We start from the raw sequence: 18,608 nt of genomic DNA on the forward strand, positions 1-18,608 counted from the left end.
TTGGTGGAGGTAAGTCCTTGCCTCCCCACGCCAGACTGCATTGCTGGGAACCGAGACTTTTGCAGCTACTCCGGCCCCTGTGCACTTCCGGTGGAAATCCTTTGTGCACAGCCAAGCCTGGGTCCACGGCACTCTAACCTGCATTGCACGACTTTCTAAGTTGGTCTCCGGCGACGTGGGACTCCTTTGTGTAACTTCGGGTGAGCACCGTTTCATGCATCCTTGTAGTGCCTGTTTCTGGCACTTCTCCGGGTGCTATCTGCTACTGAGAGGGCTCCTTGTCTTGCTCGATGTCCCCTCTACCTCCTGGTCCAATTTGCGACCTCCTGGTCCCTCCTGGGCCACAGCAGCGTCCAAAAACGCTAACCGCACAATTTGCAACTAGAAAGGCTTGTTGGCATTCTTTTGGCAGGAAAATACTTCTGCACAACTCTCCACGGCGAAAGGGATCCGTCCACCAAAGGGGAAGTCTCTAGCCCTTTTCGCTCCTGCAGAAACTTTAGCTTCTTCTGTCCAGTAGAAGCTTCTTTGCACCCACAGCTGGCATTTCCTGGGCATATGCCCATCTCCGTCTTGCTTGTGACTTTTGGACTTGGTCCCCTTGTTCCACAGGTACCCTAGATTGGAAATCCACCGTTGTTGCATTGTTGGTTTGTGTCTTTCCTGCATTATTCCTCTATCACGACTTCTTTGTCCTTTGGGGAACTTTAGTGCACTTTGCACTCACTTTTCAGGGTCTTGGGGAGGGTTATTTTTCTAACTCTCACTATTTTCTAATAGTCCCAGCGACCCTCTACAAGGTCACATAGGTTTGGGGTCCATTCGTGGTTCGCATTCCACTTTTGGAGTATATGGTTTGTGTTGCCCATATCCCTATGTGTCCCCATTGCATCCTATTGTAACTATACATTGTTTGCACTGTTTTCTAAGACTATACTGCATATTTTTGGTATTGTGTACATATATCTTGTGTATATTTCCTATCCTCTCACTGAGGGTACACTCTAAGATACTTTGGCATATTGTCATAAAAATAAAGTACCTTTATTTTTAGTATAACTGTGTATTGTGTTTTCTTATGATATTGTGCAAGTGACACTTGTGGTACTGTAGTAGCTTCACACGTCTCCTAGTTCAGCCTAAGCTGCTCTGCTAAGCTACCATTATCTATCAGCCTAAGCTGCTACACACCCTATACACTAATAAGGGATAACTGGGCCTGGTACAAGGTGCAAGTACCCCTTGGTAATCACTACAAGCCAGTCCAGCCTCCTACACCCACCACTATTCACACAGGTCATACTGCACACACACACACACACGTCTTCCACCACACATACAAGTCCCCTTGTAAACTCTCTATGCATGTGGAACATGTGTACTACAGAAATGGTAGAACACACACAAGGACATTTCCCAGTGGTAGATGGGAGGATCTGTATATAAGCATCCCAGTCTTTGTGGGTGAGGGCCTACCTTCATACACAACTTCTATCACATAGTCAAACAAAGAAAAACAGCACTCAAAAATTCAATGAGTAAGTGTCATGAGTACAAGTAGAATTTTGGTATCTGTGCTGCAAGTTTCATGTTAACTGTCAATGAGGAATCATTACATGGTTCAAAGGATACACTGGAAGACATTAGTGTGAGATGTCACAATGTGATAGTTTTATTGGTGCAACAACAAAGTTTGGTCTTAATATTGTAGTTTTTCAGGTAGTAACTGCAAAGAAGGGAGAAAGGATGTAGGGTACCAAATAATTTCTTCTCTTTGTTTTCCTTCCACAGGGCTGGATGGAGGTGAAGTCAGTCGATTGGAGGTAAATGTAGCCAGGGAGTGCTCTTCTCAAGCAGACCTCAAAAGTTAAGGAATATAAGTAAGTATTTAAAGGAGGGGCAACAACCTGAGCCTTATTTATAAAGTGCCTTCCTGGCTTTAACCAATGAAAGGTTAATGTTAAATAGAGTCAAAACCTCCAGCCTTTACCTTCGTACTCCAAAAAGGAAGAATGTTTAGTCAGGGAAAGGAAGCCAGATGCAGAAAAAAAGGAAAAAATAGTTCCGGGATCTTGAGGGATCAATCTGTTTTTTCCCTATAAGCGAGTCCCAGAAATCTCCTTCCCTTTGGGTCACATAACTGTTCAATAAAATAAATGTTGCTTCATTCCCTTCTCAGTGTAATGTGAGGGAATGCATGCAATAAAACAAAAGAGTTTTTCTCTTTCACTTTTTGTTTGACCCCTCTCATCTGGGTAAAGGAAGACAGGGCTTGATACCGGTTCTCAATGGTGAATTTACTCTTTCTTCACAAAACGTGCCTCTCTCCTCCCCTTTCGGGAGGATAGAGTTTATTGAGGTTTGGGCTACTGTGTCAGAGGAAACTGGCTGACCTCACCATGGAGCAACTGACCTGTCAATCCACTAGCTCTCCAGAGGTCATGGTGGGTTGGGAAGGAGGAGAAAAGGGTTCTCGGGCTCCTCTTTCACTGTGGCCAAGTTTTTCTCCTCTTGTTGTGGGGTCCTGCAGTGAGCTTTGATCATCTTCCTCAGATCTTTCAGTCCTCAGTGTGCAGTCTCCCCAGGTCTCAGCTCCCAGATTTTTCTCAGGCTCCCTCCACATCTCTCTCCAGGTGGTTTGTTCTGTTTCACTGTCTTCTGGGATTATTGCATGCTATTGTCTCCCAACAATGTGTATTTTTAAAGAGATGCATCTATGAGTGTGCCACACTCTACCTCCCAGCTGCGTGCTCCCTGCTGTTCTCTTTCTATAGCCAAGATTTTCCATAATGCGTCCTTCCTTTCTTTTATTGCAGGTGCCATGTCAGAGCTGTCAGAGTTGTCTGGACCTGGAGCAAGTGTCCTTTCAGGTAAGTCCTTTTCACAGGAATGGTATACCATTACTCCTACTCACGCTTCCCCCTTCTACAATTACACCTTCTTCCAGCTATGTGATTTCTGTATCGAAGAATAAAGTTTTGACACTATTCCTAAATACAGTCTATAGTGAATTCATATAGGACCAAGTGTCAGCTGTCACCCAGGAAAACTACCAGACATTTCCGAAAAGTAGACACTCAGGGGAGTTTGTGGTGGTGTATCTTGCTTATCCACTCATATTTTCTTACCCAAATTGCACTGCAAATGTCACAGCATGGTTGAAAAAAATTAAAAATCCCAACGTTATTTTACAAAAAACCCAGTAACATACAAGGAACTGCAAAAGTCTTACCACCCTGGTCTGTTATCGCTAGATGGTAGAAAGTTTGTGGATCCCCACAGATTCCATAATTTTTCTTGTCAGACACATGAAAAAAACATAATTTTATTTTAGCAAATGTTTGAAATTAGCAGGGCATTCTACCTAGGAAAAAGTATTGTGTTCCATGCAAACCAGACCACACTAAACTCCCCTGGTGTCTATTTTCCAGAAATTCCTGTAGTTAGTGGGCTTCCCTGAGTGCCGACTGACCCAGGGGCTGACCCAGGGCCTACATTTCATAGATATTTACATGGTCAAAAAAACTAAAATTCCAAGGAAATATCTCAATGTTTCTATATTGCATTGTGAAAGCTTTCCTGTCGCAGGTAATTGGCTCAGACAACATAGGAGGGGTATAGCTTTTATCGAAAGAAATGTGAGACTGCTGGGTGGGAAGACCTTTGTGAATCCCTGCAGATTCTGGATCTTTCCAGTTCAAAAATAAGAGAAAAATCTCTAAAGTTAGCCAAGGTTTAATATTTAGAGTGTATGCTAGGTAAAACAAATGGTGTGGTTCACATAATCCAGGCCACATTAAACCGCCCTCAACCTCTGGGCTTTGTGGTTTCAGAGATGTCCGGAGTTGGTAGGTTTCTCTGGTTGTCAATCTGACCAAGGACCCAATTATAGCTGCTACCCACCTGGGCAGAAAATATCTAATTGCAAAGAAAAATCTTGATGTCTCCACATCGCATTTTGAGGATTTTCCTATTGTGTTTCCTACTGTGTCCTCTTTTATCTAGAGAAGTGTGTGAATGCTGGGTGGTAGGACCTTTGTGGGTCATCACAGATTCTGGAAGTTTCCCTAAGAAAGACCGGAGATAAATCTGTAATTGTAGCACCAGTTTGATGTTTGCAAAACATTCTGAGTAAGAAAAAGTGGTAAGATCCAAGTAAGCCAGAGCACCCTGGATGACTACAGGTGCCTACTTTTTAGAAATGTCTGGGGCTGGTAGGTATCTATTGGTGTGAGCTGATGCAGAGATCCTAATACCGCAGCTACCCACCATAAAAATTGATGCATGGTTGGTACACAACAAAAAATAAAATAGGCTGTAGCTCGGTTGAAGGAAGGCTCTAGGTATTGCATGTTTAAGGACAACAAACAAATATTTTTTATCTGTATAATTGGAGGAATCTGATGAATGTAACGATATGTTACAGTTGGTAAAAACCACAAAAACTGTTGAAGTTCCTCTTAGATAACTGCAAATACTGTGTTAGAAATGCTTTTTACAACTGTGTCTGTTACTAAATGCTCAGAAGAGGCTGGTCTTAGCACCATAAACCTTTTGTTGATGCCATTTGTAGAAAAAAAAACAACGTTGCACAGCGACCAAACTGACCTCTGCTCAGCGTCTGCTGCTCCCCACTGCCAGCTCCACCAGTGTGCTGCTGTACACTGCGCTGCTCTGCAAGCTCTGCTGCTGTGAGTCTGAGGTCCTCTTTCTCCCGCAGGCTCTCACCTGCTCCTCATCCCTGATATCCCAGTGGTAAACCTCTGTCTGTCTCTGCCTCCTTTCTGCCTATTCTGCTTTTGCCTTTGATTTCTGTTTTGACTCTTATTTCTGCTTTTGCTCTTGTCTCCCCTTCTACCGCTCCTCTTTTTTCCCACCCTGTGGCCCTGTCCCCTATTAGTGTCATGTTTTCTGCCTCCCGTCTCCCAGCTGACCAACCCCTCCCACCTCCCTGTCCTTCTTAATAGCGGCAAGCTCATCTGTGCCCATCCATGCCTGGACTGGGCCCAGCACCATGGACCCTGGTACCTGCACCATCCAACAGTACAACTCCAGCCCCCTCCACACCCTCAACATCGGAGAATCCTCTGCCTCCCGCCATTCCTTGCCCATAAACACACAGAGCCCCTTCTGCTGCTGCAATTGCACCTTCACCTGCCTTCGCACACCAGACCCACCCATCACAAGCCCACCCGAGCGTCTCAGCTGCATGCTACTCAACACCCGCTCCCTCGCCAGATGCGCCTTAGAGATATGGGACCTGCTCAACACCATCTTCCCAGATGTTGCCTTCTTCATGGAAACCTGGATAACCCCCACCTCAGCCCTATACATTGCCACCACCATCTGTGACAGGTACAAGATCATCCACAAAGACTGCATCAACTGACCAGGAGGAGGCGTCGCCATTGTCTGCAAAACCACCCTACAACACCCTCCTGGCATGGAACACCTCCACTTCCAGATTCAGACCAACCCGAACGCCACCCTCTGCAGAACCCTCATCTACCCCCCAGACCCTGCCCCAATTCAGTGAATCCATAGCCGACTTCATTGAACCCCTGCCCTTACCTCAATAGACTACACCCTCCTCAGTGACCTCAGTTTTCACCTAGACAACCTCAGTAACCATATGTTCCCAGAGAATCTTGTCACCCTCGGACTCAAACAACTGGTGAACTCCTCAACCCACTCAGCAGGACACACCCTTGACCCAGTCTTCTCTGCCGGCAACTACATCTCCATCTCACAAACCACTGAACTACACTGAACGACCACTACTGCATCCACTTCTCCTTCACGAAGAACACCAAACACCACCATGCTGACCACCACCCTGCAGAAACTGGAGCGAGGTCACCAAAGTCCAACTCACCGAAGCCCTCTGCCACGCCCGCACCCCACCACCAGACACAACGGATGCCAAGGCCACAGTCTGCAACCTCCACCAATGGATCTGCTACTGCACCAACACTCTGTCCCCCCTCAGGAAACCATCCACCAATCAACACCACAAGAAAACCAGCTGGTTTTCCCCAACCTCCAAGAATCCAAGCGCACTTGCAGATGACTGGAGAGAAAGTAGAGAAGCAGCAAGAACACAGCAGACTACAAAGCCTTCAAAACCGCCATCACCGCACACCACCACCACATCATAACAGCAAGAAAATCAGCCATTCAGGAATGCATCAATGCCAGTGCTCAAAACAACAAGGAACTCTTCACCGTGGTCAAACAATTCACCAAACCCAGCATGGACACCGCAGACATCCCACCCTCCCAAGACCTCTGTGACAACCTTGTCACTTTCTTCCACCCCAAGATCCAGGACATCTACGACAGATTCAACACTCAAGCCCCACCCACCCCTCCCACTGTCACTGCACCCAAAGACTTCACCCCCCTGCCAACCCTCCACCACTGGACCCCCCTCACCTCAGGAGACACCCTCAAGGTCACAAAATCAATCCACACTGGGGCACACTTGAATCTTTACCCCCACCACTTCTTCAACTGACCTGGTGCACCATTGCCCCCGAACTGTGCTCCAATGAGGCCATCACTTTATTGGAAGACTGGAAACACGCAGAGATCAACCCTCTATTGAAGAAGCCCTCTGCTGACCCGACAGACCTGAAAAACTACTATTCCCCTACCCAGCCAAAGTCATTGAGAAGGCCGTCAACTCCCAGCTCACGTAATTTATCAAGACCAACCACATCCTGGACCCTTCCCAATCTAGATTCAGGAGCAACCACAGTATTGAGACCACACTCCTCGTAGCCACGGTTGACATCCACACCCTCCTTGACCAGGTCGAAACAGCAGCCATCATCCTCCTGGACATCTCCGCTGCCTTCAACACTGTCTCTCACACCACTCTCTGCACCAGGCTACAGGAGGCCAGCATCTGCGGCAAACCCCTCAGTGGATCCGCTTCCTCCTCAGCAGCCGGACCCAGAGAGTCATGCCCCCTCCATGCACCTCAAAACCGCCAAAGACCAGCAACAATGTCCCCCAGCGATCCTCCCTGAGCCCCATCCTCTGCAATGTCTACACGACCCTGCTCACTAACATCGTATGACACCATGGTCTCAACATTGTCTCCTACAGTGACAACACCCAGCTGACTCTCTCCCTCACTGCCAAACCATCAACAGCCAAGAAAAACTTCAACAACGGAATGAAGGCAGTTGTCGCATGGATGAAAGACAACTGTCTCAAGCTCAACTCCGACAATACTGAAGTCCTCATTCTGGGCTCCACCCCCTCCGCCTCGGATGACTCACAGCTCTCAGGACCCCCCTCCACCCACCAATCACGCAAGCAAACCACAGCATCATCCTTGACTCCTCGCTTTCAGTGGTTTGCCAAGTCAATATCATCTCATCTTCATGCTTATACACGCTTCTCCTGCTCCAAAAGATCTTCAAATAGTTCCCCATCGAGGCAAGGAGAACAGTCACTCAGGCACATGTCCACAGCAAGCTCAAACACACTCTATGTTGGCATCACCAAGAAAATCCAAGCAAGACTCTAGAGAATTCAAAACACCGCGGCTAGACTCATCCTGGACATCTCCCGCACAACCACATCACAGCACACCTGAGAGACGTCGACTGGCTACCGGTGAACAAAAGAATTACCTTCAATCTCCTCACACACGCATACAGGGACCTACACAACATCGGACCAGCCTACCTCAAACACTGCCTCTCCTTCTACACACCCACCAGAAAGCTAGGCTCCGCCCAGCTGGCCTTCACCTCCACCCCAAGGGTCCATAAGAACTCAGCTGGAGGAAGATCCTTCTCCTACCTCACGGTGCAGACCTGGAACATGCTGCCGCTCCACCTCAGTCAGTTCCCCTCGCTGATCCAGTTCAGGAAGGATCTCAAGACCTGGCTCTTCAACTGGTCTGCATTCTTCCCCACAGTGCCTTGAGACCCTCCGGGTGAGAAGCTGCGCTCTATAAATACCTGATTGATTGTTTGATTTATCATATTCTTTTACAATAAAAATATTTCTTCTAAGTTTTGGCTTTTTTTCTCAGTTCCTTTAAGGGGAATTGACAAACCCTTGGTAACTTTTAAATCCAATTTGCATTGTTCAGTACTCCATTCATCTTCTGATCTTTTTGCTTTGGTCACCCAAAATGTGAAAGGTATTTCCAGATGTGGGTCCCATGTTTCACTGAGCCACTGGATTCAGGCTAGCCTGGCTGATGAGGGGTGATACCCCCAAATTTGTCCAGACTGGGGCTGAATGTTTGCATTGTTCAGTATTCCATCCACCTTCTGTTCTTTTTCTTTTGTCGCCCTATATGGGAAGAATATGCCCAGACGTGGGTCCCATGCTAGCCTGGATGATGAGGGGTGATTCCCTGAAACCAGTCCCAGAATGCTTGTTTCTGGTCCAGGGAGGACCTGGCCTGGCAGTTTGAGCTGGATTCTTCTCATGGGTAGAAAGGTCAAGACTGATTTGTGTATGGCTGAGTCCAAACTGGGGTGGCAAGGGAGAGATAAAAACAATGGATTTAACCCAGATCTTTGTGACTGGGGGTGAACATTTGTATTGTTCAGCATTCCATCCATCATTTGTTCTTTTTGCTATTGTTGCCTAAAGTGGGAAGGGAATGCCCATGTGTGGGGCCCATGCTCACTGTGCCACTGGATTCAAGCTAGCCTGGCTGATGAGGGGTGATACCTGAAACCGGTCCCAGGATGCTTGCTTCTGGTTTCTGGAGGGCTTTGCCTGGTAGCTTGGGGTGGACTGTACCCATGGTGAGCAGGGTCAAGACTGATTTTCATATGGCTGGGTTCACATTGAGGTGGCATGGTGAGCAAAAAAACAATGAATTAAATCCAGATCTTTGTGACTGGGGGTGAATGTTTGTATTGTTCAGCATTCCATCCATCACCTGTTCTTTTTGCTTTTGTTGCCCCGTTAGACCTGACACACTGAGGTAGTGTTTCCCTAACTTTTTTTGCTTTGCTAGTAAGTACAGTGTGAAAGAGCACACACGCCTTCCTACATATGTTAGGAAGTGGTGTTGGCCACTGGTGCTCCAAATGTGCCGAGCCTGCCTTAGCAAGCCTGTACCTTTGGTGATCCTAAACATGTGCCCAGCCTGCCAAGGCAGGCCTGTATGTGCGGAAGGGCACTTATGCCCAGAGAGTGAACAATACCCATGTGTGTTCTCACTACATATGAGAGCTGCTCTGCCCATAGGCTACAATAGTGGGTTGTAGTGGAGAAGCTTCAACACATTTCCTATTATTGAATTAGTCCTGACAAACCCATTCCAATGGTGAAGGTGGTTTTGTCAAGAATAACCTAGCAATGCCACTTCTAGAAAGTGGACATTTCTATGTTCTGAAAATGCTTTGTGTGCCTTTTAAATTCAGCATTTCTCTCGAGTGGCATGCTGACTGCACGCTCATTGAGTGCGGTGTCCGATTCACAGATTGTGACCCTTGTTGGTGGGGGCCGTACTTGGAGCAGTCCCCCATTTTACCTTGTGTGCACAGCTGAACCTGTGCCTCTGTGTGTGTGACCACATTGGGCTGGTGTGACTCAAGTCAGTGCAAACCAGACATTGGCCCTCATTACAACATTGGCAGTAAGTGCCACTTACTGCCATGCTGACTGCCTCCAACATACCGCGGCGGTATACTGCTACCCGTATTATGACCCACACATAGAAATCCGCCACTATACAGACACACACACAAGTCCACCACACCAAAGGTCAGTGATAAACTGGCAGTACCAAAACCCACACCGTTACGCCAACAGAAATATGCACACAGCATCATGACCCATGAATCACCACGGCGGTCATTCAACCGTGGTAAACCATTGGCGGTACACACCGCCGCACTCACAATATACACACAAATACAAAACAACACTACATTGGACAATTCAAATTCACACACCTGACACACATACACACACCACACCCACACCAATATCAAACACACACACACACTACCCACAGCCCTTTACGACCCAAAGGTTTTGGCAAGTGAGAGAGAGACAAGCCAGGAGCACCCACTGAATCAGAGCCACAGAACACCATCACCCATATACCATTCACACACCTCACAGCACACACCCCAACACAACACCCCACACCCTCACACCCACCACACACACTACACCCATGGCACCACAAAGACACCCCAGGTTCACAGAGGAGGAGCTAAGGGTCATGGTAGAGGAAATCATCCGGGTAGAGCCACAACTATTCGGATCACAGGTGCAGCAGACGTCCATTGCTAGGAAGATAGAGCTATGGCGGAGAGTCGTGGACAGGGTCAACGCCGTGGTACAGCACCCCAAAACAAGGGATGACAACAGGAACAGATGGAATGACCTACGGGGGAAGGTGAGTTCTGTGGTATCAAGACACCAGATAGCTGTACTGAGGACTGGCGGTGGGCCCCCACCTCCTCCCCCACAACTAACAACATGGGAGGAGCAAGTCTCAGGGATCATGCATTCTGAGGGCCTGCCAGGAGTAGTTGGAGGAATGGACTCTTTCAAGTCATAACTCTACTGCTTTTACCCCCCACCTGCATGCCATCATAAACTCCTATCCCCTACCCTCACCCCATCACTCCACCACCTCACATATACCCCACCATCACAACCCACCCATCCCAATACCAAGCCCTGCATGCTACACCAATGCATGGACCCCAATCACAGACCTGCATGGACACCCATCACCATAGCATGCACACTAGTGATAATCACTTAGCCAACCAAATCACAAATCACACAGGCCAAAGCTGCCTTGGTAATAACAACCATAGAGGGGAACAGACCCATGCACAAGATGGCACATGCAGAAACAATAACACTGCATTTACATCCCCACAGGACCCCCACACAACGTCACCAGAGAGGAGGTGCTAGCCACATCTAATCCCCCTCCAGAAGAGGCCCACAGTGATGACAGCAGCTCTGCATGTCTGGATCAAGATGACCAACCTGGCCCATCAGGGACCTCTGGACAGTCGGTGACCCAGACACATTCCCAAACAACCACAGAGCCTTCCCCCTAAGGAAACACCACCGCAGCACCTACCCAGTGGGCCCATACCTCTGTCCCCAGGACACGTCAATCAGCAGTGTGTCCACCACTACAGGGACCCCAGACAACCACACAAACACAGGACGATCAGGGACCTGGGGTCAGTGGGCAGACGGTCCATGGGACAGAGGCACAGGACAACAGGGAAGCTAGGAGGACTGCTATGCGACAGGGGGAGGACAAGCAAAGGAACCGACTCTCCACAAGGCACTCACCAACATCCTGGGAGCATACCACCATTCCCAGGAGACGATGGGCCAGATACTGGCCAAGTTGCAGGAGACCCAGCGGCTGCAGGAGGGACAGTACCTGGGGATCAGGGAGGACCTGAGGGACATACACACCACCCTGGTCACCATTGCAGGGGTGCTAGCAGACATGGCCAACACCATGAGGGACGCAGTGGCACACCAATGGGCCCCTGACACTAGCCACGCAGAAGAACAGCCTTCCACCTCCGCCGACGCTAGTGGACAGGAGGCCCCGCCACAGGAACAACAGGCCACCAGCACCCCTCCCCCTGCAGAAGGAGAACCACCACAAAAAAGGTCCCTGCGATCCAGGCACAAGCCAGAGAACATTGCGAAGACCCCTGCCAGGAAATAAGACTCTCCTGAATGTCACCCTTGTGTCCCACTATGTCACCCTGTCCACCTTCAAATGCCATTGCTCCACTTCCTACGCCCCCTTGGACAATGCATCTGTGATACCAATAGACTGGACCCTATCCTGGACATTTCTCAACCATCAACCCAGACCATTGCAATACCCCCTACACTTAATATCACAGAAATAAACACCCTTGGAAATAATACAAGCATTGAGTCTGTCAATTGATTGAAATATGTATTTGTATAACAAGCTGTAAACATTGCAATTCCATTGTACAATTATATTTATATAGGCATGACCTGTAGTGGACAGCAGTAAACACACCAGGTGCCAGAGTGGGCTACAGATATCTGAAAATAGAGATGCCAAAGGGTAAAGTAAGTGACAATACCAATAGGGAAATCAGGCTGCCATGTACAATGTCCAACACAAAACTAGAATGGAAGGTGAAGTTACAGTGTCTTACCTGTCTGTCACTGGAAGTACTGTTGAATTAGTGTAGTTCTGTTGTCCAAATCCTCTTCCTCTGCTTCCTCTTCGTCACTGTCCACAGGCTCCACCGCTGCCACACCACCATCTCCAGGCTCATCCTCCTGCAGAAAAGGCACCTGACGTCTCAAGGCCAGGTTGTGCAACATGCAACATGTAACGATGATCTGGCACACCTTCTTGGGTGAGTAGCACAGGGATCCACCTGTCAGATGGAGGCACCGGAATCTGGCCTTCAGGAGGTCAAAGGTGCGCTCAATGGTCCTCCTTGTACGCCCATGCACTTCATTGTAACATTCCTCTGCCCTTGTCCTGGCATTCCTCACTGGGGTCAGTAGCCATGAGAGGTTGGGGTAACCAGAGGAACCTGTAAACATCGAGGGTTACATCGAGGGTGCAAGACACTCACCCTTAGGGCCAACACCACACCCATATACCCACATCAACTGGGTGGGGGCCATGGGCTCCCCTATTAGCCACACCCTGTGCCTCTGGAGTTGAGACATCACATATGGGATGCTGCTATTGCTCAAGATGAAGGCCTCATGCACAGAGCCAGGATTCTTTGCATAGACATGGGAGATGTACTGGTCTGCCAGGCACACCATCTGCACATTCATGGAGTGAAAGCTCTTTAGATTTCTGAACACCTGTTCATTTCTCTGGGGTGGGACAAAGGCAATATGTGTACCATCAATAGCACCAATGATGTTGGGTATATGTTCCATTGCATAGAAATCAGCCTTCACTGTTGCCAAATCCTCCACCTGGGGAAAAACAATGTAGCTATACATGTGTTTCATCAGGGCAGACAGCACTCTGGTCAGCACTTTTGAGAACATAGGCTGTGACATCCCTGATGCCATGGCCACTGTCACTTGGAAGGAACCACTTGCCAGGAAATGGAGCACTGACAGGACCTGCACTAACGGGGGATACTTGTGGTGTGGCGGATAGCAGATATCAGGTCTGGCTCCAATTGGGCACACAGCTCTTGGATTGTGGCCCTATCAAATCTGTAGGTCAGGATAATGTGCCTGTCCTCCATTGTCGCCAGGTCCACCAGGGGTCTTTACACGGTGGGATGTCTCCATCTCCTATTCATCCTCAGTGGTTGAACTCTAGGGTGAAAAACAGTGAGCAGAAGGTCATATTCACAGATATTTCAAAATTAATATGCAATTTTTGCTTTACAGAAACAGTATGTGAACTTGTAAGTCAGTTGATGTGCCAATGTCTGCTGTGATGCAGTTAGGTGCCATGGCCTGTGCCCCCCTGAAATGGCAGCTGCCTGACCTGTGAGAAGGGACAAGTGGAAATGAGGTAATTCCGCTGGTGTTGTGCGCCGTTGCAGTTGGTGGTCGACGACCGCCACGCAACACCACATTGGTTATCATTGGGCCCTATTGGTTCCAGGAGCCAATGGCGATGTACGCCGGCGATGACAGTATGCACCGCCGCTGACGTGACCGCCATTTTCTATCTGTGCACTCACTTGCTGCCTGACCTTCAACAGGAGAGGACCTACACTGCAAGTGCTGCTGTGACCTGTGTCTGGAAGTGACAATGGCTCGAGTGTCTGGGGAAAGGGCCCCTGCCTTCACTTCGGAGGAGTTGGAGAGACTGGTGGATAGAGTCCTACCCCAGTACCCTTTACTCTATGGTCCTCCAGACATACAGGTGAGTACACTGTAAGCATGATGTGTGGGCCATGAATGTATGGATTGCTGTGTGTGTAAGCCTTGTGTAGGAGGGGGCTGAGGGGTCCTGGGCAGAGTGCTGCATGTATGGTGGTCAATGCATATGCGTGAAGGGATGAGGGGGGAGTATAACAGTCCGGACGGTATGACTAATACCTTTTCTGCTCTTTTATTTCTGCAGGTCAGCGCCCATCAGAAAAAGGGTATTTGGCGTGCAATCGCCAAGGAGGTGCGGACCCTAGGGGTCTTTGACAGATGGAGCACCCACTGCCGCAAATGGTGGGAGGACCTGCGCAGCTGGGCAAGGAAGTCGGCGGAATCCCAGCTGGGACTGGCCTCCCAACCAGGAAGGGGTGCCTGTTGTACCCTGACCCCCCTGATGTTCCGCATCCTGGCGGTGGCCTATCCGGAGTTGGATGGGCGCTTGAAAGCATCAAAGTAGCCACAAGGGGGTGAGTACAATTCTGAATCATGACTTTGCGCACGTCAAGGTATTGCCTGGGTGGGGGATGTGGGCTGCGGGTGCCCGTAGGCCAGGGCGAACATGGCAGGGTCGGTTCCATGATGGGCAAGCTCAGATGCACTTCAACCCCAATAATGTCAGTGGGTATCTACTACTGGGCAGGGTCCTGTGGGTTTCAGGTGTGCAGCTAATGGCATCAGGCTTTGTACCCCATGGGCTGGTGACTAGCATTGCAACTGGTAGTGCATGGCCTTGTGAATAGGGCTGTTCCCAGTGAGTTGTGTACGCCAACAGTGGTGTTGTTGCTGGCATTGACCAAGTGTATCCTCTGTCTCTTCCCCCCCTTTTTGTTTTGTCACCCTGTCCTTGTGTGCATTAGCATCATCTGGCGGAGGAGCTGAGGCACTAGCGACGGAGGGAGCTGCATCCCACATGGGCCTGGAGGCCGAATCCACCGATGGTGAGGGCACCAGTGGGACAGAGGGCAAGGGGAGCACCATGACAGAGACAGGAGGGGACATTACCTACAGCGACACCTCCTCCGATGGAAGTTCCCTGGTGGTGGCGGATACCTCTGTGCCCACCCCAACTACAGGTAAAGCCGCCACCCCTGTACCAGCAATGCCCTCCCAGCAGCCCCTCTGTGTGTTTCCCGTGCCCGCTCACCCAGGAGGGTGGGCATCTCCTTCGCCCCAGGCACCTCAGGCCCTGCCCCAGTCAGCCCTGCTGCCCTCAGTGAGGAGGCTATTGACCTCCTCAGATCCCTCTCTGTTGGGCAGTCAACCATACTGAATGCCATCCAGGGTATAGCAGGGCATTTGCAACAAACAAATGCATACTTGAGGGCATTCACTCTGGTGTGGCGGCCCAACAGAGAGCATTCCAGGCTCTGGGCAACTCACTGATGTCAGCCATTGTCCCTGTCTCCAGCCTCCCCCCTCCAACTTCCTCTACCAAGTCCCAATCCCCTCAACCCCAGCCTATCCCAAGCACATCTTCAGACCAGCAATCACCCAAATCAACACACAGAAGTGGCTCAGGAAAACACAAGTACCACATTTCATCTCATAGGCACCCACACAAACAACATCCAGAATCAGACATGCCAACATCCACTGCCTCCACTACACGCCCCTCACTGGCAGTCACCACCCCCACATCCATGCACACGTCCCCTGTGTCCTCTCCCACTGTGTCTGTGACCCCTCCTCCCAAAGTACCCAAACGCAAGCACTCAGACATCCAACAGCCATCCACCTCACAACAGCATCCGCCCATGCACCCAAACACAGCAGTCAGACATCTCCTACAACCACTCCCTCTTCATCCACTCCCAAACCTTCACCCTCTTCCCGCCCCAGTGTCCCTAAGAAGCTTTTTCTCACCACCATTGACCTATTCCCTGCCCCTCCACCCGACCTTCACTTTGGGCCAGGGTGGCCAGAACCCAGCCCAGCAATTCAGCCACCCAGTCCACGACCACTGTAGTTTCTGCAGCTACTGCAGATATAAGTGGCTCCAAGGTGGCACCCGTCAGAACAGCCAGTGTGCCTGCACCACCTTCCAAGGGCAAGAAGGGGCCACCACCTAGCAAGGGCAAGAAGGGAACACCAACCAGCAAGGGGAAGGAGGCACCACCAGCCAGCAAGGGGAAGGAGGCACCACCAGCCAGCAAGGGGAAGGAGGCACCACCAGCCAGCAAGGGGAAAGAGGCACCACCAGTCAGCAAAGGGAAGGGGGCACCACCAGCCAGCAAGACAAGGAAGGGTACACCAGCTGCCAGAAGCAAAGAGGCACCACCATGTGCCGAGGCCAGGAAGGGGCACACAACACCATCCATAGCACTGCAGCCGTCCGAGGCTGCAGGGGAAGAGCTGGAGCCTCCCCTCACCACTGACAGCACTGCCATCCACTGAGCAGCCATCACCCCCGGTGAGCAGTATGTAGTGGTGATTACATGGGCTGCAGTGCGTCCTGGGACCTGTAAAACCTATCGGTGTGACACACAGGTGAGAGACTGTGACCTTGCCCCCATCCAGGTTGAAACAGACTGGGCACAAGGCCCCCTCCAAAACCAGTGGAAGAAGGCATCCACTCAGCCCCTCCTTGCCAGGATGAAGCAGGCTGGGCACAAGGCCCCCTCCAGAACCAGTGGAAGAAGGCATCCACTCAGCCCCTCCTTACCAGGATGAAGCAGACTGGGCACAAGGCGCCCTCCAGAACCAGTGGAAGAAGCCATACACTCAGCCCCTCCCTGCCAGGATGAAGCAGACTGGGCAAAAGGCCCCTCCAGAACCAGTGGAAGAAGCCATCCACTCAGTCCCTCCTTGCCAGGATGAAGCAGACTGGGCACAAGGCCTGCTCCTGAACCAGTGGAGAAGCCATCCACTTGTGAGACTGTGGCTTTGCACTCCCCAGGACCAAGCAGTGGGCAACCCACCCACTTGAGAGACTGTGGCTTTGCACTCCCCTGGAGCAGGCAGTGGGCATGGAGCCCCCTCCAGGCCAGTGGTGTTGTCCTAGCTTCCGGCTGAGGTGCCCCCCCTTCCCCATCTCCCTGAGGTGCGTGTGTGTTTTCAACCTGATGCCCCTGCAGTGTTCTCTCCGTATTGAGGCAGGAGTCAAGTGTGGCCTTGGCCTATGTGGTATGGCCAAGTGGGACACAGACATTTTGGAGTGGGCATTGTCCCTCCTTTTGTATATATTGTATATATTGTACATACAGTTTATTGTTTAAAGACGTATTTATCTTATATTGTACTATTACACTCATTTTGCTCCATTCCTTTTGTCCTTTCGTTCTTCCTGAGGGTTACGGGGTGTATATGTAATGTTGTTGCATCTGTTTGTGTGTATGGTGTTGGGGGTGGGGGTGTTGCATGTTGCGTTTGTGTGTCACTCGGTTTTTCCTCCCCCCTCCCTTGTGTGCTAGGTGCAGTACTCACCATGGTCGTCTTCGCTGGCGTTCGTGCTCCATGGCGTCGTGGTTCTTCCTTGAGTGTCGAGAGGTGAGTCCTTTGCCTTCTGTGTTCTGTTTCTGCAGTGCTTTTAATGGCGTTGGTACCACCCCGGAAAAGGTGGCGGATAGGTGTGTTGTAATGCTGTGGGCGGAATATTGTCTTCCGCCTGGCTGTTGGCGGTTACCGCTGCAGTGTTTGTTGCTACCGCCGTGGCGGTGGATGTGTTAAAGTGGCTGTTTGTGTTGGCGGTTTCCGATGTGGTCATGATTCAATTTTTTTTACTGCCGGCCTGTTGGCAGTGTTACCGCCACTTTATCACCGACCGCCAGGGTTGTAATGACGGCCTTTGTGCCTCATTTCAGGGAGGTATGGAATTGGTAACTCTTTGGGTGTAATTGGATTAGTCTGGTGCAACTCAGTTCATTGCGCACCAGACGTTGTGCCTTATTCTCTGCGCCACTCCCCCTGCCAGGATCCTCAAGACTGGGAGTCTGCTCCCAGTCCTTGATCCTCAAGTTCGATCCTGCTGTACACCAGCTGCCCACTTATTTTAATTTAATGACTCTCCTGCCCTGGTGGCATTTAATTTTGATATTTTGCATTTGCTTTCTTTTGGCTTTTATTTACTTTGGTATCTCTTAATGCAATTTATGTCGTTTAAATTCACACCAGTTGTGCTGCTGTTTTCCCCTGCCATTTCCCACTTTTCCCGCTCCTGCCATTTTTGCCTGTTCCCACCCCCTGCCTCCCACACAGCCCCTCCAACCCCAGGACTACTTATTGAGGCTGCTGCATCGATCCAACAGTAGCCCATTGTCCTCTGATATCTATACCGCTCCCCCTTCCTGGGTCCTCAAGACCGGGACTCTGCTCCCAGTCCTTGAGCTCACAGTGCGATCCTGCTCTACGCCCACTGCCCACCTATTGTAGTGGTAATTTAAGGTCTCTCCTGCCCTTGTGGAATTTAGTTTTGTCATTTTGCATTTGTTTTATTTTAGCTTTTGTTTACTTTGGCATCTCTTAATCTAATGTATGTACTTTAAGTCCACACCAGTTGAGCTGCTATTTTCCCCTGCCATTTCCCACTCTCAAATAAAAGGTGGAAGGAGTGGCCACACCTGGCATGCACTTCCCCTAAGGAGTTGCCTGCGAGGTGGGCACTCCAATTCATTTTCCTCCATCTTGAATGGAAAAATTGCCAATCAGTGATAGGTAGGTGACCTTTCCACAGGAAGTGGTCACTTTAGTGGGTGTATCCATCCGAAGATAGGTGACCCATT

This window comes from Pleurodeles waltl, chromosome 1_2 (genome assembly GCF_031143425.1).
Source record: "Pleurodeles waltl isolate 20211129_DDA chromosome 1_2, aPleWal1.hap1.20221129, whole genome shotgun sequence".
Classification (NCBI taxonomy): domain Eukaryota; kingdom Metazoa; phylum Chordata; class Amphibia; order Caudata; family Salamandridae; genus Pleurodeles; species Pleurodeles waltl.